This window comes from Bombus affinis, unplaced genomic scaffold (genome assembly GCF_024516045.1).
Source record: "Bombus affinis isolate iyBomAffi1 unplaced genomic scaffold, iyBomAffi1.2 ctg00000059.1, whole genome shotgun sequence".
Classification (NCBI taxonomy): Eukaryota; Metazoa; Arthropoda; class Insecta; order Hymenoptera; family Apidae; genus Bombus; species Bombus affinis.
The window spans coordinates 2,013,191-2,040,565 of record NW_026108820.1 but is presented as its reverse complement, the minus strand read 5'-3'; the positions used below and the strand labels follow the sequence as shown (position 1 = coordinate 2,040,565).

The following is a 27,375-nucleotide window of genomic DNA, read 5'->3' as shown; positions in this document are numbered from 1 at the left end:
CGGCGGCACCGAAATCATAATCAAATCAAACATCAAGCACTACGAACTTCAACCATTCCAGAAAGACTACCTCCAAGCAACAAACGTAGCAATAGAAGACTGTCATGGTACAATCACCACTTCAGCTGTATACTGCCCTCCCAGACACTCCATCGCCAAAGAAGACTTTGACCACTTCCTGGACACCCTGGGCAACAGATACATAGCCGGAGGAGACTACAACGCTAAACACACCCAATGGGGTAGCAGACTGGTTACAGTAAGAGGCAAAAACCTCCTCAACAGCATAATAACCAACAACCTCAACTACCTTACCACATACGAACCCACACACTGGCCCACCGACACAAACAAAATACCCGATCTCCTTGATTTCTTCATAACTAAAAATATCTCGTCAAGACACGTCCAAATCAATTCCTCGGCTGATCTCTCCTCTGATCATTCCCCCGTGATAGTAACAGTCAGTTCAACTATCATCGAGAATACACCTAATGGCTCCATTCATAACCAACACACCAACTGGCAGCTCTTTAGAGAAGTCTTTACCCACACAACTTCAGCCTCATCCTCACTAAAAACCAATGATGAAATGGAAGCAGCCACGGAATACCTAAATGCGAGCATAATAAACGCTATCCGCGTCTCCACACCGGCAAAAACGAGAACGGAATGTAGCATTAATTTGGTACATAAAATCCCACCCCACTTTGTCTCCAGCATATTGCTTGTACGGTTCTGCAACCATGTAACATTTGCCCCTAATGCGATACAAGTATGAGAGGAGCTTCGGTATGTTGCAGCCTAAGTATCGTGAATTACGAGCGCAATAAAAATGTTACACAAGGTACAATTGCTACAACAAGGAAAACAACGTTCCGATTTGTTTAATTCTTTTAATTCGAATCACGAAAAAAGCACATTGTTACGTCGCCTAAACATCTGCATGCCAGCCCTCGCGACCGGACAGCCAGCGGCCTGCGTAACGTCACTCCGACCCTCAATAAACCTAAGGACCCAATATATTCTTTCGCTGTCACTGTATTGTATCAACAGGCGTCTTCAGTCAACCCCTTTGTCCTGAAGAATTTCTTAAGCCAAAAAATATTTGTCGAAGCACATCTGGTTTTTAGAGAGGTCCTTGGGTTTATCAGGCGCGCTGAAAAAATACGGAGAAAGCGAACACGCACCCATCGGGAAGAATCGAATAGCTAGCTAATAAATCAATCAGGTTTTTCCATGAACAAGGTCTCCTATCAACCACGATGGTAGGAGGCCTTCTACCCATCCCTTCAAGCATCAGCGTAGGGCATAACCAATCGACATCGCGGATCATTACCCTCACTTTTCTTAACGAAAAGTGTGAACAACGAATCCGCGTTCGTCATGCAAAAGGGCACACCCACACTGAACTTTCTTCCATCTCAACGCAAGAGCGACCAATTAGTCAAAATTCTAACGCCTAACGTCTAACTCTGAACAGAACACCAATTCAAGTCGATCCGCGACATTGCCAAACATTCGCTTATTCTATTAAGTATCATATCGTGCTACGTCCACCAAGAGACTAAGTTCAATTGTAAGAGCCTTGCTCTATATTGTATACATCTACATTATCTGCGTGCGATAAAGTTGTTAATTGTTTATCTCTTTTCAATCGTGTAGACTAATTGTTGGAAATATACATTATTATAATTCTGTGACTCTCAGTGTTATACCGCATCAACCACCCCGATTATCCTAACCGAAATACGGGGATCGAACTATTCGTGGTGTCGATTATTCTAATCGTAACGGGAATTTACGACTCTCGTTGACGCGTATTCTAACGACCGCGTCTCCCCGCGATAGCTCGAAATTTACACACATGTTCATTCAAAATGATAGTAATCCGTGTTATGAAAGAAGCAAGGACGAGCATATAAATTGATTTGAATTTTTCAAAATATTTGTTCAGATGGCGAATCGAAGAGATGAAAGGCGAATCGAAAGTTGAAAGATTTCGGAATAAATTATTTTTTTAACGTTCTGTACGTGTGCGAATCTTCGAAAGATGTTCCAATTTCCGTTGCTCTAAACCCAGATAAAGAAAGCTTGAAAAATAAACCTCTACCTTGTTCATCGCAAAAACTCAAGTCGTTTGGTCTGACCTTACGAAGAAATTATTCAATTGCGAAGGATGTTGCGATAGTATTGCCGTTCACTGTACATGACCATTCTATGGCAAATCGATCATTCTTTCGCGTCGCGATGTCAGGGATTCTTTTTTTTTCCAACTTGCCAACTCGAGAAAGCGAAAAAACTTTCGACAGATCTAACTCACGAAGATGGAAGAGATCGATTTACGTAAATGGAAAGATGCGTAGCTATCTTTAAATAAATAAAAAACTTACATATTATTTAAACGAAAAAGGTCGTTTCAACAAAGATCCATTTTGAGACCAAAACAAAGATCCAAAATTTCTCCCTATCGCGCTCTCTTTTCTCTCATCTTTACACACTCATTGTGTAATATCATGGTCATATAGCAGTTTCAACAATGTTTCGACCATGTAACGAGCTATCCTAATCACATCGAACTACCACGGAAAATGCAGTCGAACAAGCAGACTAACGCCAATGATTCATAGACTCGTGGCAAACGAAAATTAATCGCTGCGAGTCTTTTTCCTGTCGTTGCTATATACTATGTATGTATGTATGTATGTATGTATGTATATGTCGGATTAGGGTCAGGATTATGGAGAGGGGCGTTTGATGAGTTCTCATTACAATTAGCCATTGCCGTGATACAATAAAGAGTTTACTAACACAGGCTTATCAACAAGATTAGGCACTCGTAGCACTAGTGATAATGACCTTAGGTTCGAAACGAATCCGCGGTCACGGGATGATAAACATATGTTCTCGCACAGTTCAAGTCTAACTCTTTGTTAACTAGACGTGAGGTATTCACTGGTTGTAAGGTGGTACTGTCATTCGTCGATGAGATCGTACGAAAAAATGAATCTCCGTCTCGACGATGCCGTCGAGGAGAACTATAATGGGTGTGTCTAAGGACATGAGATCCTCGGATTCGTCAACGAAAGCTTTCGTTCCAAAGGTGAGGGAAATTAGCGCTGTTGCTAATTGATCGATCTCCATATCGGCGCTTTGAAAGAGATGCTGGCCGCCCTTGAGGGGAGGTTGTTGACGGGGGGCAACGTTCGTGGAAGATAGGTTTCTCCTATCTTCCCGTAGTTGCAACAAAGACTATTTGACGGACTTCGCTTGACTAAATCTTAAGATCTATAGCGGGTCCTCACGTTAGCTAAACATACACCACAAAGGCATGCCGACACCCAGCGATCATCTTACCCGAAGGACAAAATCTGCGTGTGGCGGGCCGCGGGATAGAAACTATTGAAGTATTTACTGCCACGTATCGCTACGACTATTTCTTTTAAGGAGAGGTATAGAGTTACTCTGTGCCTTTGTTAGATAAAACGTTCATCCCTTTGACCGCGGCTACGTTCGGCGACTGATTGTCGCCTCGAGCCCAAGCTCATGATCATAAAACTCGAATAATCGGTGCGGCATTTGTTTAATCTAAGTTACAGAGTTGCGGTATTCCCGCGAATCCAGGGAGGGGTTCCGGTGTTCTTTCATCTCCGACATATATATGTACGTACATTTATATATGTAGCTTGCTCCGGACATACAGACTAACAGATAATAACCGAAGAGAAATATCCAGGCTGTGTCACACGACAAAAGCCACTAGCATGATTTAGGATGCCACCAGTGATAAAGGATATGCATCTATTATTTATAGTGATAAAAATTCTATTACTTTCTTCTCACAGTACTGTGTCTAACTAGACTGTGAATATTTATTGCGCGCTCATATTTCCACGAAAATAATTAAGAGAGACACTTGAACCGGAAGTTGCCGTTATTTGTTAAATATTATATTAGATCGTGGCAAAAGTTTCTTTCGTTCTATAAGGAAATCATAGACGCGCAACATTTTTCTGTTTTCTATTATTTTATCGAATTACGTACGATCCATTTTGTCCTATTAAGATGAAGATCGCATTGTTTGACTGAATTTTCGTGTTTGTATAAAGACGCGTTGTCGTAAAAGATATGTTTGTAAAACAAAGACGATTAGGGGACAACCTGCTGGTGTTACAAGCAACAGGTACTACGATATACATATTCCAACGAAAATAAATAAAAACGCGCTTCATTAACCAGGCACACGTCAACGCGTAAATTCAACAAATTGTGGAACTTTGAAATTGCACGCAGACAATACGTGGATGCGTATGGCGCAATTTTTATTTTCTGCCACAATTCACCCTCGGAGAGTGAAATCTACCTCTGACAATTTCCCGCTATTGCTGTAACATTGACGGATACTTTTATCGAACGATAGGCGCTGATCGAAAGATGTAACTCTCGTCCGAAAAGTTTCTTTCTATGTATACTTGTGGCTTGAAAGCTATAACGGAAAATCGGAAAGTAGGCCGATTCTCGGAGGTGAATTTCATCCCCTTAGAGCAACTTTGGACAGCGAAAGAATGTCCTGTACGCGTCTCGGAAGTTTCATAATCTTTCGAAACTTGTCTTGTAAGTAGAAAATTTGCTTATATCTGTTTTGAATATTTTATACGCTTCTGCATTATTTCGTACACTCTGTGTACTCGTTTTCGAATTTCTCATAAACGCAGAGAAAACGTACGCGACGACTGTTCAATGCATCTCGTTTTTTGAAAATGAACGATAATCGCAAGAACTTGTAACGTTGAAGAACGAGCCACTGACTGTCGTCGTTGATCTTTCAGATCATCCTCGCTTTTATTTAATTACAGCTAAGTGGAAGACATCGGTAGCGAACACAACGTCGTCGATATCCCGTACAATACGTCGTGTTACGATATTACGGTGAACATCATTTGTCAGCATCGGATTCCCGTTGCCTTCGGCTTGCGATCTGATCTTTACAATTCTTGCGAATACGCCTTTCAACGACGCTTTAAACTCGTGGCCGTTTTCCAGGACAACGCACACCGCGCCCGATAGAAATATCGAAAGCGAAAGCTTTCTCTTGTTGGCGGATAAATGCCCGTGAAAGCTCCGGATCGATAAGGGACACGGTATGTTAAATTCTTTTTCTTCGAAACAGGTCTGATGCAGCTTTCGATATCTCGGAGTAGCGATTCACGCGATAATCGTTTCCCTTTGCGACGATTCTGTGAAAAGCTTCACACGCTTTTCCGCTACACACGACAGATCGTCACTCTTTCTATCGAATAATCCAAGCCGAATCCAAGTTCGACAAGACCAATTCCGCAAAATTCCTGTCTCTCGCTATTCCTCGTGTAAAAGATTTACTAAGTTGAAATTTCACAGATTGAAATTTCACGTAGCTGCTAAGCTACTCGTAAGTTACTCGCAAATCCTCTCGTAACTTGTATCTCGTCCTTGCATCGTGTTTCTGCATATTCTTCCCAATAAATTCTGATTAAACCGCGGATCCATATTTTGGAGAATGTAAAAAGGTAGAATCTCGGTTGAAAATTGCCTTACCAACCAATTGCTGTAGAAAACGCTACTTTATATATTTTATATATTTTTTCGTGTTCCATTTCGAATTTCCTATGAATGGAATTCAGGAATCCTAGGAATGGAATAAATGGAGTATTAAAATCTTTCCGTTTAATTACAAGGTGGTCACAAAGCGGAAAGGTCAATGAAAATATTCTTGTTGCGCTTTTTCTCCTCTGCGATCTTCCAAGACGTTAAGAAAATCGAAATTGTAGGATTTTAAAAACGAACGTAAGACTTTGACGTTATTGAGAAAAATATTTTGACGTGAAACGATATCGCGACAAAGCCCGCTTAAGCTCGGTATTATCTTCGACGTAGAATAAACTTCTGCCCTTTTTTAACTCGTCGAAGTTGCCTTAAGTTGTTTTAGCTGTCATCCTGCGCTACTTTCACTATCACTAAAAATTTCTCTCAGAAATTCCAACGAGAAGCAAAATTAAATAAATCGGCGTGCATAGTAATTGCGTTTTGTTATCACGACAAGAATCGCGTTAGTAGGAACGCAGTTTCAGCTTTTTTATTCGCCGCCAAAACGTTCATTTTTGATACTGTCAGTTTCGTTTGGATAGACAAAGGGAAAAAAGAAAGGGAGATAATTCGGACGTCTTACTCGGCAACTTTGCCTTCTTAATTAGCAGCGAGTCAACGACTTGTACGAAATTCTCCGCATTAGTCGGCGGCAGCTAATCGCGACAAATGGCGTGCAACGATGTGCAACTTGTCGTACAGCTGCGAAAAAAGCTATTCAGCTCGTTCGAGCAGGTTCAGTAATTTTAACGGCATAAGACATGTCCAACGTTTCGTGGAAAATTTTATCTGCGCTCTGTTTTTCTTTTATCGTTTTATTTCCGTGACTTGGAGATCACTTCCAGGCTGAGCAAAGGGAATATTTTAATACCAGATCAAAAAGGGAAACAGCCTATCAAATCGAACGATGGAAGGTTTTTTAAAATAGATGACAAATCTGCCAAGTTCTGGGTCCCGTTAAGAGCATAACTAACTTACAACTGCGTGATAACTAGATCGCTGGTGTTCACGCGTAAATTCATTCGTACCTTCATCGAAGCGATAAAAAATATTTTTTAATAACATTTCGGGTCGATGGAATTACGAATTTCCATAAAAATATGCGAGCCAAATTAAAATTTGTTTCGTCCACTATTGATATTGCCACATCTACAATGTGTTTTCCGCTTCTCACGTTTCGCGTATATATATGTCGAATTGTCGTTTGGATTTCGAGCGCGAGACGATTCTTCGTTAGCATTTGCCATCATGATGTTCAATAAAGGTTGTATTTACATAAAATTATATTTCTTTACAAAGTTTGATAAACAATTAGTTTAACGGTTAACTAAGATAACAAACAATAAGTAAACAAATGCTTTTAATAATATTCTTGGGTTCTGTAACGAATCCACGGTCAACGGGAAACTTTCTGTACGTTTTAATATTTTTTGATAGCTCACTGACACGTTCACTCAGGCACAGGGTTTCTCTAAGACTGACTCCAAGACGATGACAGTAAACTCTCCAAGGAGATTGCAAAATAAAAGACAGATACAGTTACATATATCAAATACATATCGATCGGGAATATCAACAAATTCCGAAGCGCCGCAACTAGGCAGTTCCACATAAACCAGCATTGCTCCTGATCAAGACTTGATTGTTTATACAGCGTATCCCTTAACACTGGAACCTCCTTTGTAAAACATTTCGTTCATCCCGTGACCGTGGCTACGTTCGGCGACCAGTTATGTCACCCCGAGCCCAAGTATTGAGAAATCTTCCAAAAGAAAGGCTCGATGTCTCTACATCTCCGACATATATATATATATATATATTTTTTTTTTCATGCTACGCGAATTTCCATAAATATATAAACATCGGCAGTCTAATTGAAACCCTGAAACCCTCGAACCGATGTATTTCGTTCGAAAATCAATTAAAGCGATGTTTTTCGATAATTCGAGAAATTAGTTAACAACGAATTCGATTTGATATGTTTTCATTGGACGCGTTCGCTTTAATTGCCCTTTCATCGAACGCTTTGCCTCGGTCCCCTGTCTTAAACATTTCCTCGGAGGATGAACTTCATAACGGACTTGATGAACGGTGTGGACTTAACCTTAAATTACTTAAGGTAATTTTTTATACTCGCGGAATGATCTTTTTCAGAGAATCTTAACGATGGTCGAGCTGATAGAAGGAGCAATGCATGTCTTTTAAACGTCTTCGTTTAAATCATTACGAGGTATTCGAATGAGTTGTAATCGACCATAAGCGTATCGTAATTGAATTATTAATTATTTATTAGAACAAACGATAATTAATATATATTTCTCGATGATACGTTTCTACGTGATATATCTCTTTTTCGTGAAAATTATCTCCTGAATTTTCCACCGTTTTGTACACCATGGTAAATATGTTCGTGAAATAGCTTTCACGATAAAAGTCTCTCGTACCTGCACGATAATAAAACTGTTTTTATTAAATCTCTTTCATTGTTTTCGAACAGAAAATCTATTCTCTGTTGTTTCTTATACGACGCGAAATACGTTCTACGACAGTGCGTTACCGTATAAAGGTTAAACTGTGTACCGTAAAAGGTCAGGCTACAAATGTTGAGAAAGTTGTTTTGAAAATAATGGAAAACGTCAAGATAAAATCAGCATTTCTATCGGTTTAATATCTTTGCATGGAATACAAATTTTATTAATTTTAAAACAATTGACGTTATTTTCAGCAAGTTATTCGGTAAAAAATTCAATCGATATTTCACAAACTGGTTGTTCAACGGATATTCCTTTCTCCGTGGTTGCACAGAATACACATTATTTTTTCATTTTTCTTTTTTTTCCTTATCGAACCTCTGAATTCGTATCACAGTTGCGCATAAATATGCACGACGTAAAATTGCGTTAGACGCTTAATTTGCAATTCATTCGAAGAATAAAAACACGCGAGTAATCTCTGCAGTAAATTAATAAATTTACTTGAAGGGTACTTGCGCGAAGAAAACATTGTAAATTGCAAAATTGAATAATTTTGATGTTTTACCGGAGAACGTTCTACGTACCGATAAAAATACCGTATTATGAAATTTAACTGTGATTTCACTTACCAAATAAGCTACCACTAACACTGGAAGATTGTGTCGCAACGTCGTTTCTCTGAAAAAAGAATATAAATTTCAATAAACATTGGTCGATCGTTTCTTAGCTTTCGTCTATGCCATCGATCTCGACGAATAGAATTTCCTTTGCAAGTAACAGCCGACACACACACACGCCTCTCTACCCGTACGCTTCCCTCGTTCGTGAATCTGGATGTTATGTTAAGGCTGAACTACATCAAGTTTTCTCCTGCTGGCGAAAAAACTTGTTTCTTGGCACTCGAGGTGATTTCTACGAGAACTCTTAGCTTGGTACGTTAAGAGCTGTACAGGCTACGCCGCCAAACTATACGTCGCTTGATAACTCGAATCACTTTGAATCGCAAACAACTGCAACAACACGAGCCAGAGAAGCGTTAATGGATTGCCGATCCCCGAACCGAGTGCCAAAACGCACTCAACGCGCACTGTTTTTATTCTGCTCAAACCGAGGAGGAAAAAAAAAAAAAAGAAATAAAGGCACCTCATCCTCGTTGATCGATAGAATCGTTCTGTTTTGTGTCTGTTGGGGTAAACGAAGTAGCACAAGGTACGTTCCATCACGTTGCGAAACTCGTTCGCACATCGAAGGTAAATGAAGATACGTTTGAAGGAATGAATCCAATTAATTCCGCGAATTGGATGTGAATTCGAACAAAGCCAATAGGAAGCTGCGTCGATTCTCGAATTCTTCCAATAATTGGACAATAATGCCTGCCGCGGGTCAAAGATTGCCGCGCCGGGTTGAACGATAATCGATACTCGGCAATTTTATCAACGAACAATACGCAAACTGTTGTTTCGCGACGGACGCTATCGATAGAGCTGACGGTCGATGACGCCACTCGAGAATCGTGCAAGGGACAGCAGTTATTTCTTTGCTATTTTTCGGATTAAAGGTTTCCATGCACTTCACCACATTCGAATTGTTAAATTGCACCGCTGTTGACGAACTTGCGTCCTCTGCTCCCATTGCCACGCGCTCGAGCGTCGCATCGAATTTTTGTTGTTCGCTGTTATTCAAAGTCACGTCAATCACAAAGGCTTTCGGCTGCTATTTCGCGTTAATTCAATTCGAGGATCAAAAAGCGGAATAACCGCGTACCAATGGCGACATTGACGCGAACGAGGCGAGTTATTGTTCCCTCGAGTTTGCCAGCAACCTATATGTTTGTTTTATATTCGCTTCTCATCATCCTCGCTCTCCTGGGTAGCACAGAATTTCAGTTACGTTTCTCCTTGGTTTACGTCCATGGTCTACTCTTTCAACCAACGACCTTCGCGTCTCTCCTACTGAACATCTACGCTCGAAGCTTGAAACTTGAACTTCACCTTCGAACGTACCTCTAACTACTTGCACTATCGCTGCGCCTAAACTTTGACAACGTACAGACGTACAAGATGTGAAACTCAGTGTGAGAATATGCAAAAGACGTATCAACACGACGGACCACGGACAGGCCACGGAGGTCTATTACGAAACTTCAAGACACAAACGGAAGTTGTGTAATTAAAAGAAAATAGTTCGACGTATTACTACGAAGTAGCTCAATTTCCTTAACACTTTGACTGACACGCCGAAATCACATGTTTCACTCAGCACGCCACGGGAATATTTTTATTGTTCCAAGCATATAATGGCAAAATAATAATAAAATGACGATGTAAGACAACATTTTTCCCCAATGGACCATTTATCTTATTGGTGGTCAGGGGAGGCCACTGTGGCGCAATTGATAGCGACGCATTATAACAAGGCTTCGTTTATTTCAACAAACCAGTCGCATTCGTTATTTCGTCGCAAGCAAAACGTCCAGAATATATCGTTGAAACGTGTAGAAGATATTAGTAAACAGTATTTGCTCATTCTATATATAATAGTAAGGTATGTGCACACTTCTAACTTGAATTATATGATTATAAAGCAGCATTTACGATTATTTTCTAGTAATCTTAACTTAATGAAGAACGAAAGAGATTTCAATTTGAACGTTGAATCGCGAAAATGTTAAATATAATATAAATTAATATAAATTTTAAATCGCGAATTTGAAAAAGCAGGGAGGGCAGGGACACGGCGCAGCACGCGCTGGAGCTTTGTCCGGCGTGGGAGCTACACAGCTACTCCCTGCGGCACGTCATAGGTGAAAGATTGACACACCCTCGGCGATTCTAGAAACGATGTTGAGAGCGAACCATAGGAATACGAGGCTGTCCGCCTCTTTTGCGAGCGAGCAGAAAGGGAGAGAAAGAAGAACTCTCACCCTTGTAGGATCACGCATGCAGGGGGATGGCGTTCAGGCGGCCCTAGAACCGCTTCATCGCCGTCCCAACGGACCCACGACTAAAACAGGGGATAACGCTAGGGGCAATGCCCCCCCTCCCTAGCATCAAATTCAACAGTCGGAGAATTGTTAGGATTGGCTCGAACAAGAGGACGACGGAAAAGGGTGCAACTGAAGACAATTCATGAGAGGTTCCTGGAGCACTCCTGTCGTACGCGTAGAATGATCATCGTGAAATTTTAGTCGGTAAGAGTCCGACAGTACTCTACTGTTACCGATTATTAGCAGCAGCGGAGTGTTCATGAGGATTTCTTCACGTACAAAAAGAAAAAAAAGGTGGAAGAGTAATAAATAGCAAGAAGAAAAATACCGACTAAACAGTCGCAAATTCTTTTCATAGTTGCAACGTAAATCCCATAGAATTGGATAAAGTAGATTGATCGAAAAAATGACGAATGTTAATGTTACGCATCAACGCAACTATCCTGTTATCGGGTTCAAGAATGCGCATGGGTCGTGGCTTATTAACGCGTATATCGTCAGGCATATAGCTGTGCTGTGGTACTCCGGGGCGCAAGGACCTCTGTTTTCGTGTTACCTAAGGGTAGTTACGGTACAAACGGGTCGATTGAGCGGTCGATGAGAAATTTGAGTAAGTCTCTCCCTGCGGAAACGCGAGTTTGGCCGACTACTAGTCTGGGTCAAGGGTCGAGCGACGGATAAAATTTTCGCGTGCAAACGCAAAAATTTAATTGCGTAGATTGGTAAAACCTCGGTTCGGTAATAAATAGAGTTCGCTTAAAAATAAAGAGACCTCGTTTCAAACGAATCAATGTGCACAGTGCACGACGTCGTAGTAATGATCAGTGGCTTCATCTTTGCAACTTGTAGCGAGTTAGACAATGAGTTTCCACTATATCTCGTTTATCTCACGAGTAACCCGCGCATCTCGCGAATTAGAAACGTAGTTTAAAGTATCGATATGCAGTAAACCACTCGTGGCCATCAGCGACGTGTTTTTAACATTTTAGATCTTGTTTAGCAGATTCGCTTGTTTATGAGACTCTGTTGTCCTCTTTGATTTGTTCGCGCAGTATCGCCCGACGGAACGGAAATTGCAAGCTGCAAGCTGCTCTTGGCTTTATTTGCAAATTTATTCGTGCGCACATATTTCTAATTACGATTAACATCACCAAGCAAGAGCAACGCAATCGATTGTCACACGAATCTCTTGACACGTGCGTTTTATGGCGAGAAAGAGGCAAAACCGTGTCGGCGGATTTGGCACGACTTGCAAATTGCCAGCGTTACACGGTCAAGTGAATAAATATTCGCGTGTCTATTTCGTTCGTCGATGGAAAAATTTTATCAGCTCTGTAACTGATACGTTTTACGGCACGACGAACGATTTATAGCAAATTCTTAATGCTTACGATATAATTTACCAAGAGTTTATACCATCGAGTTTATAGGAGCTTGATCACCGGTCGAATATCCTGTCAAGGTATTTGATATTTCGAATTTACGTCTATATCGATAAAATCAGCAACACGGTAAAATGATACAGCAGTTGCCCTACGTGTTATTTTATATATTTCTATCAATTGCGTAGCATCGTTTTAGAAAATTACTGTAAGAAACTACTAGAATTATTTTCTGTTTATTATTTTACGTTTTTCTCTAATTTCAAACACCACGATCAAGTTGGAATAAAGTTAAATTGAAATATATCGATAAGGAGTGAAATTGCATGGCATATGTGAAAAAATAGACGAAATAGATTTTCATGATCTTGATGGCGTAAAGCGTCAAGCGTAATACTAGCAATGTCAATACTAATGTCGATACCGGCAGTAAATTGATCTTGGTGGTTTAATGCACGGACAATCAAGTGCAACCGTGCAACATGCGGATTTAATCAAATTACATTAGAAAATTATGTATGTACACGAACGATACATGGCATATTTAACCCTTTGTATTCCTGTGTGGAGTGTGACTCGACATCAGTTTTTACCTCAGGAACTCCTTTGTCGAGTCCCACTAGACATTCTTTCAGACCCACCTTTTTGTGAAACGCGCGAAAAAAAATCCAGGATTGCATGGAAGTTGTTCCAAGATATACCATACACTTAAAAATTACAAGGTACGACAATAGTGTGAATAAAACTGGTATTTAAATGAATTTGTTTCTTCCTTTGTTTATTTAAATTGTCTTCTTTTTTAGTTAAAGTAAATTTCAAATTGAATTTAAAAGCGTTGCGAGCTGCTGGTAACGAAATTGAAATAAAATTCGGAGTGGAAAGGGTTAATATCAAAGTCACCTAAAGAAATCGAAGTACCCGATATGATTCAAACTTAAAGACAGCCTCTCGTTTGACAAAACAATATTTTACCACTAAGTTCTTTTCTATCAGGTAAAAGCTAATTCTTGGATTATCGAAATCCACAATTACAAATATTAATTTCGACAAACGTTCTCGAGATCGAGCCTCCGTTCATCGATTAAAATATAAACTGTGTTTATCTGAAATTGCTCGTACATGCTGCGACGTAGAATTTTTTTTCAACGATGCTCGACAATTTCACTTTCAATTGTAAAAAATGTTACGCATCGAGCGGAAACGCCTGACTCGAAACGATAACGTTTCATCAGAAAAATCGGAATGTTTCTATTTTTCTATGTTTCGTAGAACTGGCGTTTCTCGTTCGTCGTTTAATTCGTGTTTTGAATGATGTTGAGTTTGACGTTGACTGATCGAAGAACGAGTGGATGAATTTGTAATAGAAAAGTATACTGAAATGATTAAAGGTATAAATATAAGGTATAAATTAAAGGTATAAATAAATATAAAGGTATAAATATAATATAATACTGATTCAGATCCTTAATTTTTTAGTATTACTAGAAAATGGAAGGATAGGGAGCACGTTCATAAATTTATGCAAAAGAATAGTACCAAAAAAGGTAAGCTTCTGGCTTTGGCTAGAGGCTACAGGGAACATAAAGAGAAATCTGTTTATTAGTTTCTTTGTTCCTAGACCTTGCAACCCAGGACATAATATACATTCAAGGGTAGGATAATATGCGCCGCTCCTTATTTGCAATATATCTGCGTAATAGCAATCTCCAGGCCATGGATATACATAAATAAAGATATAGAGTTTTTCATGAAGTTACTTCAACAGATGAAATATACGATAAATCGCAAGTTAATCAATTCTAAAACAGCGTCTTTTTGTGATTTTTTTTTTAGAAGGAAAAGAAAGAAACGAAGTTATTGAATTTTGAGGTATGTTTTTATATATATTTAACGAATACAAAAAATTTCTTTTTAAAGTAAAAGAAAAATTATAACAGCGTAAAATTATTTCTAAGCCTATTTCATGGGCTGCATTTTTCAATCGGCGTGATCCTCCACTGAAACGAAGAACCAAAAAAGGATTAAATTATTATATATTTTTCTTCTCAGTGGACTAAAAAAAAAAGGCGGAAAATAAAAAAATGTGTTTTTTAAGAAGAAAGAATAAACTTCAAGGTGCTATAACAATTATTTAAATCAACTTTTTGACAAACTGTTTTAGTTCATCGAGAAGAAAAATATATAATAATTTAATCCTTTCTAGTTTTTCCGTTTCAGTCAAGAATTACGAGGTGAATCTTTCACGCCGACTGAAAACGATTAGAAATCTGATATAATTCTTTTGTTAACATTAAAAAAAATTTGTTGTATTCGTTAAATATATATAAAGCCACACCTCAAAATTCAATAACTTCGTTTCTTTCTTTCCCTTCTAAAAAAAATCACAAAAAGACGCTGTTTTAGAACATTCTAATTCAGGACACCCCGTTAAATAATCATATCGTCGAAGTACGTAAGAATTTAAAGCGAGGATCAGCTTCGTGACAGAGCTCGTCTCTGCGTACGAGCGATAAGTCAGGAAAACGTTGATATTTAACTAAAAGTTATTACCGTATACGCGTAAACGTGTTCCTGTCGCATCTACTTCACGCGCTGCAACGCTAGGCGTTCTGACGCGTCATAATCTTTTAGTCGGCTAAATGTAATATCAATCGTTAGCAGAGAAACGTGAAAGCATTTCGGAGTATTTCTATGTACGAGGATTTATCGAGAAAGATATTAAAAATACATTTATCAAACAGCTTACAGCTTAAACAACTGCACACGCCTCTCTGCCTGCGTCTTTACGTAGAAAATATTTTTTCTATCCAAGAGATGTACGCAGATTTTTCCAACTGACCGTATTTTCACTGTATTAAAAGGCTCTATACTACGAAACACGTAATACTTTCTACGAAACCATTTAATAACAAAAGCGACGTAGAAACGTTCGTTCTGTTGCACAGGCGAACGATCAAAATGCGTTTCTTTCATTTCACAGTTTTTACGGGATTCAGAGAGACCGCTGCGGATGTTAAACCGCGTTCGACAAAAATGGCGGAAGACGATTTATCTAAAGTTGTCAGGAAACGAGAACAGTTTATATAATTGGAGTTCGTATAATGGAAGCTTACCAATTTTTCTCGCTACGTATCGCTCTTTGCTCGAATAATACCAGCAAACGTTCCGTTAATTGGGCGTTAATTAAAGTTTTGTTTCAATAAACGCATTTCTACTCTACTTGTATTTTTCTCGATAAATCCCGTGTACGCAGCGAACGCTGAAATGCTTCTACGTTTCCATGCTAACGGTCCATGTTACCATTTAGCCGACTAATTGTCAGTGATTAATAAATTGTGATAATTGGTCGATAAAAAGCGAGTGATAAGTGAATTTATGATACGATTAATCAGCTCTTCCAGATCTCTTTGAAAGCGTGTGCCTAGAATGTGTCGCAAAAGGTAAACGGTGACGAGTATACTCGTCAAACACGGAGTACGTGTGGCTGTTATAACGTAGAATGAAATTGCAACGAAACGACTGTTTTATCTTGTAATTTTATTAATGTCGGCCTAAAATTTGGCAATGGCGTAACTCGTATGCTGTAACTGAGTGAGAAAACGTTGTTTATAAAGCTTAAAGTGTCGTGTATGGTAATACCCCATACAAAATGTTTTATGGAAACATCGATGGATCTCGAAGAGGAGTTTTGCGTTTTACACCTTTCGCTGAAAAGGCGGATGCTGAAATAACGTTATAATCCACATTATATGCAGGTGAGAGGTCAGTGATAAAAGATAAAATGTAAAGACACGATGGATCTGCTATATTCTACGTTCCATCGAACCACGAAATATCTTGGAGCCTTTAAAGCGTACGGAACAGAAAATTTCGTTATCGAAGCAGATGAGAATGTAACAATGTAATGGTGCAAAATTACAATACATATATGCGATATAAAAAGAATAAATCTGTTCGTTTCTCACTTGTCTTTTCAACAAAATCCATTATCTTTTATTATCGTAAGTCGGCAGCTAGAATATACGATTAATTCTAAAAATAGTGCAAGTGATTTAAGCATTTAAGAGGCACATTTTTGAACAAACTGCTCGTAAAATTGTACGACGCGTAAATCTCACTTTAGAAGATCGTATATTTTACGAAACGTTTTATTGCGTGTCGGAAAAATACTTTTTAACGCGCTCGAACGCCGAACGTCGAACGTCGAAACGCGTCTAAAAACGAGATACAGCGGCGATCGAAGGGAAGTTTAAAATTCACAAAACTGTGTACGATAACTGCACCTTACGTACTAATTGCGACTTTCATCACCAACAACGTTGAAGACAGTCATCCGTATCAAGCTTGTTCGCAATCCAATTCTTCTTATCAATTACAACTTTTCTTTTTTTCTAAAACTGTCGCGTATCTTTTATCCTTTTTTTTTTAAACTTCCTCTCGTCCTCCATCGTATACGACTTGCTGCAATTTCACAGCCACCGGCACGTACGTGCCACAGAATAGACGATTATCGTCGACGATTTTGAACAAATTTTAGAAAGAAGAAAACTTAATAAAATTCGTGATGTATCAATTTGAAGCTGCCTCACCTTATCCGCCAACGTAGATGAAGCAGTAAATACACCGACGTACGGATACTGTTTGCAACCACTGGGCGTCTACATTTCTTTTCCACCCCTGTCTTTCCCATTCGCCCACACATTTTTTCCCCCGTCACGTATCTCGCACACACGCGTGCGCTATACGCACATACGGAGAATTACAGCACGCGAACCACACAAATCAGTCTCAATTACGAATTAATAAAGAAAGTCGATGTTTCCCGCGAAGATGGTCCGCGAACTATATCTTCCGGGTATTCGGACGTGATTTCCATTTCGAGATACGATTTGGAATGCCAAAATGAAATTAGCGTGGAGATTTACGTCCGCCAGCCGTGCGATCGACCGATTGCCTTGAAATTAGAGTTGATTGTGGAACAGATTGGAGTTTGTTACTGGCGACGGTTAGCAAACTGTGAGACGGATCGTAAAAAGGATTTCGTGCGGCGTATCCTCTGATTAATAGTCTTTTGAACTGTTCATTAAGACGAAACACTGCTGGATAATGGGCGGAGAGAATTTTCTTGAAATCTGTTTTGCTCCGCAGCGGGTAGACGATCCACGGATATTTTTGACTTGGACGAATTCTACCGACATCTATGGAGGCGTCTCCTAGCGAGCGATTCGTCGTAAGTTTGTTGGGGGCAGACCAATCGGATTCAAAAACCCGAGTACGACGAATTGAAAAATTTCGAAAGCGGAACAAAACCAATTTTCATATCAATGACTGAATCTTTCTGACGATTGGAAAATTGGACGGTTTCCCGAGAATTTCGTGAAACCACGTGTATATATGTCCGCGAATCTTTTCGTCGAGTCTGAAGAATAAATGCACGAATAGAAAATTAGATAACAAACATTAGATGGAGGAAAGGCGTGGAAAACATTAAATATCTTTGCATAGACAATTTTTATCGGATTGTCGGGACGTTTTTATCGAAGTTTCAGTCCTTTTCTATTGCGATTATCTGTGTCGCGGAATGATTTACATAGAAATGAATTGAACAAAGGTGAATGTAGAATACGAAATTACCTTTTCCCCAACTTTCAAGCTTCCCCTGCAGTAATATAAAGATTCACGTTCCCTTCGTACATAAGATCGAATGTAAAACTTCTAAATAAGAAAGCCAAGCCCCATCTCTTTGAAATCAGAAATGGTCGATCACTTGAATCTGAATCTTAACAAATAAACATAGATGGTGGCTTCAAAGGTTATTCGATATAAAGAATCTTCGAGTTCGTCATCGAATCTACATGCAATCGCGAAAGGTTAATCGCTGTTCCACGGAGTCTTTCTCGCCCGAAACATTTTACCCGTATTTTATTATGCATCGCTTCTAATTTAACCGACTTATCGAAACAAACGAAATTTACCTATTGCGTAAACTCTCTCGAATAGGACGATGAAGTAGCCGCAGGTAGGTAACTCATTGTCGGCGCATTGAAATTCAAATTCTACGAGACACCCGTACACCCGTACACACCCGTGGACAGATGGAACATTGGAGGAGACAGAAACGCGAAATTATCGGCAGCGGGGAAAGGAGAAACGAGGTTAAAATGGAAATATAGAAAAAATGTATGAAAGAAGAATGAGTCTAAATATCACATGGCAGAATTGAACTCTTCAGGTAGGTTTCTCCTTTCGATAGACCAGAGGTTACGTGCACTGCATTTAAATGAAAATTGAATTTCCTGTATACGTACTACAAAGTATAGAGTAATTTGCCCATGCGAGATAAAATTTCAAAAGGAAATTCACCTTCATTCTCTTTCTATTTAGTTCATTAGTTTCGGGAATAAATAATACAGACAGGTAATTCTATTTTACTTTTCGATCATTCTTTCGACCTTTACGTATTAAGCTCTTTATGTTGCCTGAATTTTCAATACTTGGGAAAATTATTCCCACAATCATGCAATCCAGAATTTCGATTAGATTTATTTATTTATTTATTTGAGACGTTAAATATTTCCAACTCTAATTTACTGTCGTTCGAGAAGAAGGCGCGAAAAAGTCGGGTTTAAATCGAATAGACGAGAAGAAGAAGGAATTTTATAACGTCTAAAGCCACGTTTTATGTAATTCTATGGAATAGGTTCGCGGAATATTTTCAATTATTCGATAAACTTAGTTTCTCGTTCGAGCATAAACATGCACTTGCACGTTTCGTCCACGCATTTTCTGCGATACCACGCTCAACGATTAACTAATTATATCATTGTAGAGTATATAGGCTTATTAATTAATATAATAAATTATTATATACTTCAGGTGAACGTACAAGCGCGCGCGTGTGTGATGACTTTATTCGAAAAAAAGAATTTGTTCTTGTCGTTGCGTTGTTCGTTCATTCATTATTCATCTGATTAGTAACATCTGGTTCTTAATACTCGGTCCTAATAGTAATAGCAGTAAGCTGGCTTAATTTTCCTCTAATTTTTAAAATAGTTTTAATATTCAAAGCTGTTTAACATTTTAATATTCAAAGCTGTTTAACATTTCATCCTTGGAACACTCTCAGTACGTATGTATAAATAGTGTGTACGTGTGTATTTTTTATCGTAGTTTAGGGTATCTTCCACCTCAATTTCCAAATAGTTTCCTTTAAATTCATTTTTATGAAACAATACTGACACGCAAGGAGGGTACATCAAACAGTCTTCGACTGTTACTTCCTCGTCGATTATTCCACATCACTTAGAAATATTATTTGAAATTTTTATATTTACATTGTGGATATACGAATATTTATATTTTTACGGTCACACTAAAGTGTTAAAACCCGGACAGATATTTGTCGTACTTTTTAAATATCCTAACGAAGATTATACTTTGAATGTCCTATATATCGTTGCATATTCTGTGAATTCTATGCATCCTTAAATTCTATTACTCGCTTCTTTTATCTTCCGAATCTTTAAACATTTCCCACACGTATACGCGTCACAATCTGATTGTTTCGCACAGAACATGAAACCGGTATACCTGGTCGTTAAAACGTCACCAAATTAATAGTGAAACGAACGAATGATGATATTCGTCACATCGTTATTGCTACTTCAACCAACAACCAATCTCGTTCTTTCTGCTCGAGTAAAAAGTCTCGTTAAAAATACCAGTTTTCATTTTATATAAAAAGGAAAAAAATTCCGACCTTACGATATTAATTCTATGCTAATTGAACGTAGTTATCTTCGAAGAAATTGGCTTGCGCGCTTCTTATGCATAAATGCAGCATTTCCGCGTAAGCTGATTCGTTGTTTGCTAGGTCGCGATTTAGCGAGCCATCGAGAGTCAAAAAGCTTCCTTTCTTTGACCCTTGTTCCAATTGGACCGAAACTACGCTCGTTACATCGACGGAAAAAGTACGAAAGATTTCGCAAATCGGAGGAGACGACGCTGGGAACAACGGAAAAGTTCCTCGAAACGTTTATCCGTGGTCGTATCTCGTGCGAGTAATTCCAATCGATGCCCGGGATAAGCGTGACCCGTATTCCATACCGCCGGGTGTTCATCGATGTCACTGAAATTTTCTCTCGCTTTCAACTTCTCTACGCTAGTTAATAAAGCGCGGCAATCGTTGCAGGGTATCTCTCCCACGCGTTTACGCCGAATCGCCTACAACATGAACCGATATCGCGCCTTTTTTCCTTTACTATTGCGCAGCTTCAACTACGACCTTTCCGCGACACGTATTTCAATGCTAGCGGCTGCGACAAAAGCCGCATGAAGCACGGCGAATTAAAAGCGCGTCAGAGTAACGCGGAAAACATTGTTCGTAGTTTTCGTTAAAAAATGATTTGCAAAGGAATTTTACCGTTGCAAAAACGGTGTATGTAAATGGTGGAGATAGGAACAAATGGATAATAGATTTTTTCTTTTGTAGCGCGGGCGATAATATTTAACTTTATCAGGTAAATAGAATACCCGCTCGTTCGGCGAATTTTGTTTTACGATCGAGCCCCTATGACTTCAAAAACCTGCACGAGGCTGTAACAATTTTCTTTGATTCCTTTCGTTTCGCTGCCTCCTATAAGTGAAAATAATGCTTGCTTTAACTCGAATCATCTACACGTCCGGATACGTTATTTTAGCTCTGTAACTCGAGTTTAGAACACGATCTAACCCAGCCCAGACTTCTACATGGCCAAGTTTACCTGTGCGAGTACAACTTCCATATTGCCGCTACTCTAACAAGTTGCTCTCTGCAACTCTAACTTTTCCAGCTATACGTTACGAGCCGTCAGCAACCAATCTTTCTTTCTATTGTTGGCATTGTCTGGAATAACCATAAAGATATAGAGATACAGAGTACGAGGGTCGTACGTTACCGTGTAAATGGATGCGATATGAGAATGGCAAGAGAATGCCCTGTTAGACGGATAAAGGCGCCTTTTGTCCTTGTTCAACGCTAATCTTACCAAGCCCGGCGAAACGACATAGAAAATTCGATTTAAAATTGTGCATTTGCCCTTATTCATTTCGTCAAGAGTTAGTGTTAATCAGGTACGATGGTTAATCTGTGTTACACACTTACGTATGTAGCTGCGATAACAAAACCTTCCAACGGTTTCGTCGATACAAGTATAACATCGAAGCGTAAGTGCCAATAGGCCTAACCAGTCATCGATATCCCTACAATCCCTACAACGAATATTTGAAAAAAGGCGTGACGAAAATGACGTTCGAAGACGAAAATTCGTTTCCTTTTGTCGTCTCTCAATATCTCCACTGCGCACACGGTTGGTAGGCGTCCGCTACCATTGCCACGTGTAAACGGTCACGGACGAAAATGACGTTGGAAAAATTAAATTCCTTTCTTTTTGTCGTCTCTCAATGTCTCTACTGCGCACGCGGTTGGTAGGCGTCCGCTACCATTGCCACGTGTAAACGGTCTCGGACGAAAATGACGTTCGAAAAATAAAATTCGTTTCTTTTTGTCGTCTCTCAATATCCCCACTGCGCACGCGGTTGGTAGGCGTCCGCTACCATTGCCACGTGTAAACGGTCACGGACGAAAATGACGTTCGAAAAATAAAATTCCTTTCTTTTTGTCGTCTCTCAATATCTCTACTGCGCACGCGGTTGGTAGGCGTCCGCCACCATTGCCACGTGTAAACGGTCACGGACGAAAATGACGTTGGAAAAATTAAATTCCTTTCTTTTTGTCGTCTCTCAATATCCCCACTACGCACACGGTTGGTGGGCGTCCGTGACCGTTGTCGTGTAACAATGGTCGTGGACGAAAATGAAGTTTGAAAACTAAAATTCCTTTCTTTTTGTCGTCTCTCAATATCTCTACTGCGCACGCGGTTGGTAGGCGTCCGCTACCATTGCCACGTGTAAACGGTCACGGACGAAAGGACGTTCGAAAAGGAAAATTCCTTTCTTTTTGTCGCCTCTCAATATCTCCACTACGCACGCAGTTGGTAGGCGTCCGCTACCGTTGCCACGTGTCTACGGTCAAGGACGAAAGTGACGTTCGAAAACGATAATTCGTTTCTTTTTATCGTCTCTCAATATCCCCACTACGCACGCGGTTGGTAGGCGTCCGCTACCATTGCCACGTGTAAACGGTCACGGACGAAAGGACGTTCGAAAAGGAAAATTCCTTTCTTTTTGTCGCCTCTCAATATCTCCACTACGCACGCAGTTGGTAGGCGTCCGCTACCATTGCCACGTGTAAACGGTCACGGACGAAAATGACGTTCGAAAAATAAAATTCCTTTCTTTTTGTCGTCTCTCAATATCCCCACTGCGCACGCGGTTGGTAGGCGTCCGCGACCGTTGTTACGTGACAACGGTCACGCACGCCCACCAACCGCGTGCGTAGTGGGGATATTCAGAGGCGAAAAAAGAAAGGAATTTTAGTTTTCAAACGTCAGGTAACAATGGTCGCGAACGCCTACCAACCGCGTGCGTAGTGGGGATATTAAAGGGCGACAAAAAGAAACGAATCGGATCAAGAAAACATTTGTTGAATCGAGAGTTGTACGTAAAGAGTCGAAAACGAGAATTGTTAATAAATATACTATTAAACATCTACACATCCTGCACCAAATAACCTCACGTATTTACCGTACGAATGGGCGTGCGTTATTAGACGAACGCATTATATATATGTCGGAGATGAAAGAGCACCGGAGCCTTCCCCTCGGAACTTTGGGAAGACACCTAGTACCGTAATTTAGATTTCACCATAGCCGTATTAAGAAAGCCGTTGTCATTCGATCCGACTGTACTTATTCGAGATTTATGATAATGAGCTCGGGCTCGAGGCGACAACCAGTCGCCGAACGTAGTCGCGGTCAAGGGGATGAACGTTTTGTTTAACCAAGGCAGGAAGTAACTCTATACGATGGTAAACGATGGTAACGATGGTAAACGTTTCAATGGTTTCTGTCCCGTGGCTCGCCACACGCAGACTATGCTTCGAGTAAGACGATTACCAGATGTTGATGCGTCTCCACAGTACATGTTCGGCTAGCCCGAGGACCCGCTATAAATCTTAAGATCTATTTAACGAAAGTCCTTCAAACCGACAAACAACCTTTGTTCCAACTACGGGAAAATTGGAGAAGTCTATTTTTCTCACGAACGACGCGGCCCGATGGCGACTTTCTCTTAAGGGCGGCTAGCACCCTTCCCCTATTTCCTCCAACTAAGTAACTCCAATTTCCCTCACTTTCCGAATGAAGACTTTTCTCCGCGAATCCGATGATCCGGTGCCCTTAGACACACCCATCGTAGTTTTCCTCGACAGCGTCACCGTGATGGAGAGACACTCTATCGTACGATTTTAACGACGATACAAGTAATTCTCCGATACGTAGTGCTTGTTCTGTGGCGACCTGAATATAACAGATTTCCACGAAGTATACACGTTCGACATCCCGTTGACCGCGGATTCGTTACCGGACCCGAGGCCATTGTCATAACGCCGCGAGTATCTAACATTGTGATTAATTACCAACGCTGTAATACCACTCACTTGTGCCAATAAACTCTACCATTGTTACACCGCATCGATGGCCAATATCAACGAAGATTCATCGAACACCTCCACCCCCAATCCTATCATCTAGCCGACATATATATTTCGCATTTTCAGTCTTCGTCGTCGTCGATCCTTATCGTTTTAAAAGTCGTACGGTTCCAGAGCATTTGGTCGCAGTCGCAGACCTTTCGGTTAGCGAGCTCGTTAGCGACTGTCTTATGAAACTCATGGCGAAGAATGAACCTACAGTTTTAGGTCTGAATTTAGATCACGAACGATCGGAACCACACTGAGACAGACGTCTGTCTTTCTTTGTATATTTACGCAAATAAGATCATCAAGTAGTCAAACAATTTGATGCTCGGATCTCGATGATTGCGAACAATTACATTTCTGTTCTATTAACCGATCTGAGTGTTCCATATTTTACCTTTTCTGCGATGTCGATTCGATATTAAGAATTTATTTATAACGTTAGAGGTATAAGGCTAACACTTAGATGGAGCGTAATTACAAGAATCTTTTACATATCGCAACTGAGGCTAAAATAACAAAAAAAGAATAAAATAAAAGAATAATAAAAATAAGGTTTTGCGTGTGTGTGTATGATTAAGCGAGAATACAAGGCAAGAGGGAGGATAATTATTGTAAATCGAGTTTATGGCCAGCAGTCTGAACATAAAGTATACTACGTTGCAAGCTACGAGTGAACGTAAAAACTGTATTACTACCGTTACGTTACAAGGCACACGCACGAGCGAAATGACAAAGTTAGGATAAAAAGATTAGAAAATAAAACCAAGCACGCTGTAATGGTATTTCGCGACGTATTTTATTCTGTAACGTTATATCTGGTATGGTTATACCTTTCGATAAAAATCACAGATAATAAACCGAGTCTCCGTTTCAGTTGTAAGAAAATAAATTTCATTTTGTATTATGTGACGTTGCACTTTGTACAGCAAATCAACCGTTTCTCATATTTCGAAATATACACATAGCGTTTTATGCGTAAGGAGAGATAAGAAGCACACGGGACACTTGTGTACGTACGTTGTAAAGGACTTTCAATTTTGCATATGTGTCAGTCATCACGCATGAAATAACCGGACCAAAACAGTGGATACGGCGATACGTGTTTGACACGGCCAACCAGCGTTTGATTTGCGTTGAAATCAAATTTTTCGGTTCAACTTCACCGAAACTTCTTCTTATTCTAAAGTTATTAATACCGTTGAAGTGGATCTCACTTCAAACAAAACTTTACATCTTCTCTCTAGTGTTTAGTTTCCTTAGTCCTGCGAGAGATACAATTAGGCCTCGGCATAACGATCCTCTTTCAGAGGCTTCTTTGGTTTCAATTATAGCACCGCGAAAATCATCGCCGACATACAGACAACATAGACAATAAAGCGGAAATGCCAACAAACCGAAAGGATCAGAAAACTTCGATAGACCTAACGGCCATCAATATATTAGGTTGTGTTTTTCTTTTACAGACACGTCTTTTACAACGATGCATCTTCATACAACATGAAACCTATTTTGACAGAACAAAATGGATCATACGTAATTCGATAAAATAATATAAAACGAAAAATGTTGTGCATCCATTATTTCCTTATAAAACGAAAGAAACTTTTCGAACGACCTAATATTTCGACATCACAGTCGTTGATCGTCAGTTAGCCACCGGAGAGTCAAGAGTGAAGAATCGCTAAAATCGAGAGTTGTCATATCGCACGACTGCTTTAAGATCAAGTTCGAGTTCAATGATCATCGTTTTCTGTTTAATCCACTGTAATTAATCCATCTATCGATACATCATCACATAGGATAGAAACTACTGGAAATCCTAATTTCTAATATTTCTCTCTTTAGGCCAAGATAAAAAATACATCAACAAATACCGTCGACATCTTTAGCTAATTATGCAATAAAGACGATGAAATCATTGAATATATTCGTTTAACCGCATCGCAATTATGGTACAGATATCTCACGACATTGCATATACACAGCCCGTACGATGGCCACGGACAAGTTATTTCACGACACAATACGTTTGTACGACGCTACGAATGCGTTATTTCGCAACACAATACCGTTCGTACATTCCCACGGACGAGATATTCCGCGCGTCTGTTTTTCCGCAATTAAGCACAGCTCTCGCCCTAATAAACAAACACTTGCTTTTATACGAGACGTTTTTGTCACATTCGGATACGTATTATAATTTATCTCACAAATTTCCTGCCTTTCTATCCACTGTATACGTCAGAGACGAAGATTTCTAGTAGAAACACAATTCCATTGATTTTAACATCCAGGTGAAATACGTACGATACACGTATTGCGTAATATTTGTATCATTATGTATGTATCATTATGTTAATACAAATCTATACAATATATTCTTACAGGATTTATCATAATCGACAACGTAACGATCTGCAATGTTCATGAAACTTCGAATCAAAACATCGATAAAAACGGGATCGACGAAGCAGAAAATACGAGTCCCGTCGGATGCAATCCGACAGTTTAAAATCTGTTGTTCTTGATATCCGATCCTACTTTAAAATCGAAGCGTTCGTAAACCGATTAAAATCATAACTGCTTAATTACGATAATCAGGTGAACTCATTGGCCAAGGATCAAGGGTCTAGAATTAATATCGAGCTTAGTTGTTGGGTCACAAATAGGTCGTATACACCCGCTTGATGGCTATTCGACGTGCTTTGACCATAAAGGTTCGCAATACTAGAGTATCTTCAACGAAACGCAGTGTAACGTTGCAGCAGACAATGAGAGGCACCGACGTGAAAACGTACATACTTCATGGCTGCTGTCCCTTCCATTCTCGCTTTCTTCTTAACTGACTAAGAACGAGGAAAGGAAAAAAGACTTGTTCTCGACTTTTCATTTCATCCCTTACGTTACACGAAGGCATTGTCAGCGTCTCTTTGAGATTTTGCTCGGCGCGTTTCTTTCGCGTCGCCTATCGTCGATGCGCGATATTATTCGATATCAACGAAACAACGCCATTAAGACACGTATGGTCTCGCCCTTGTAACGCCACTGTGGCTGAGAAACTATATTACGCGTGATATAAAACGTATTATAGCAACGTGATATAAAGCGATAAAAATTATGTGGTTTATATAGTTTGTATCTTCTACTTCTTTTAAGACAGGGAAATTTATAGCGGCGAGGATTTGTAGAGCGACAAGTAGGTACATACGTTGATTTTTAAAGGCTTGTACAAGATTTTTAAGCGGAAATTCAATTTCGTTGGATTCTGTTTAA

The 27,375-nt window shown here is 39.7% G+C and overlaps 2 protein-coding genes and 1 long non-coding RNA gene across 3 annotated transcripts in view; 2 read left to right on the top strand and 1 right to left on the bottom strand.

Annotated features, from left to right (window-relative positions):
- Positions 1-27,375, top strand: part of LOC126926830 (A disintegrin and metalloproteinase with thrombospondin motifs 3-like) — a 305,556-nt gene that overhangs the window by 26,382 nt on the left and 251,799 nt on the right. The window lies entirely within an intron of this gene.
- LOC126926817 (uncharacterized) overlaps positions 929-27,375 on the top strand; it is a 54,557-nt gene continuing 28,110 nt past the window's right edge. The window contains exon 1 of the transcript XR_007714906.1: positions 929-1,579. The gene's annotated coding sequence lies outside the window, so the exon portion shown is untranslated. The remainder of the gene's footprint in view (positions 1,580-27,375) is intronic.
- On the bottom strand, positions 6,807-7,041 carry LOC126926908 (uncharacterized). Its single transcript, XR_007715011.1, has 2 exons — positions 6,964-7,041; positions 6,807-6,850 (listed from the first exon to the last, which is right to left on the bottom strand). It is a non-coding gene; the product is annotated as an uncharacterized LOC126926908 (long non-coding RNA).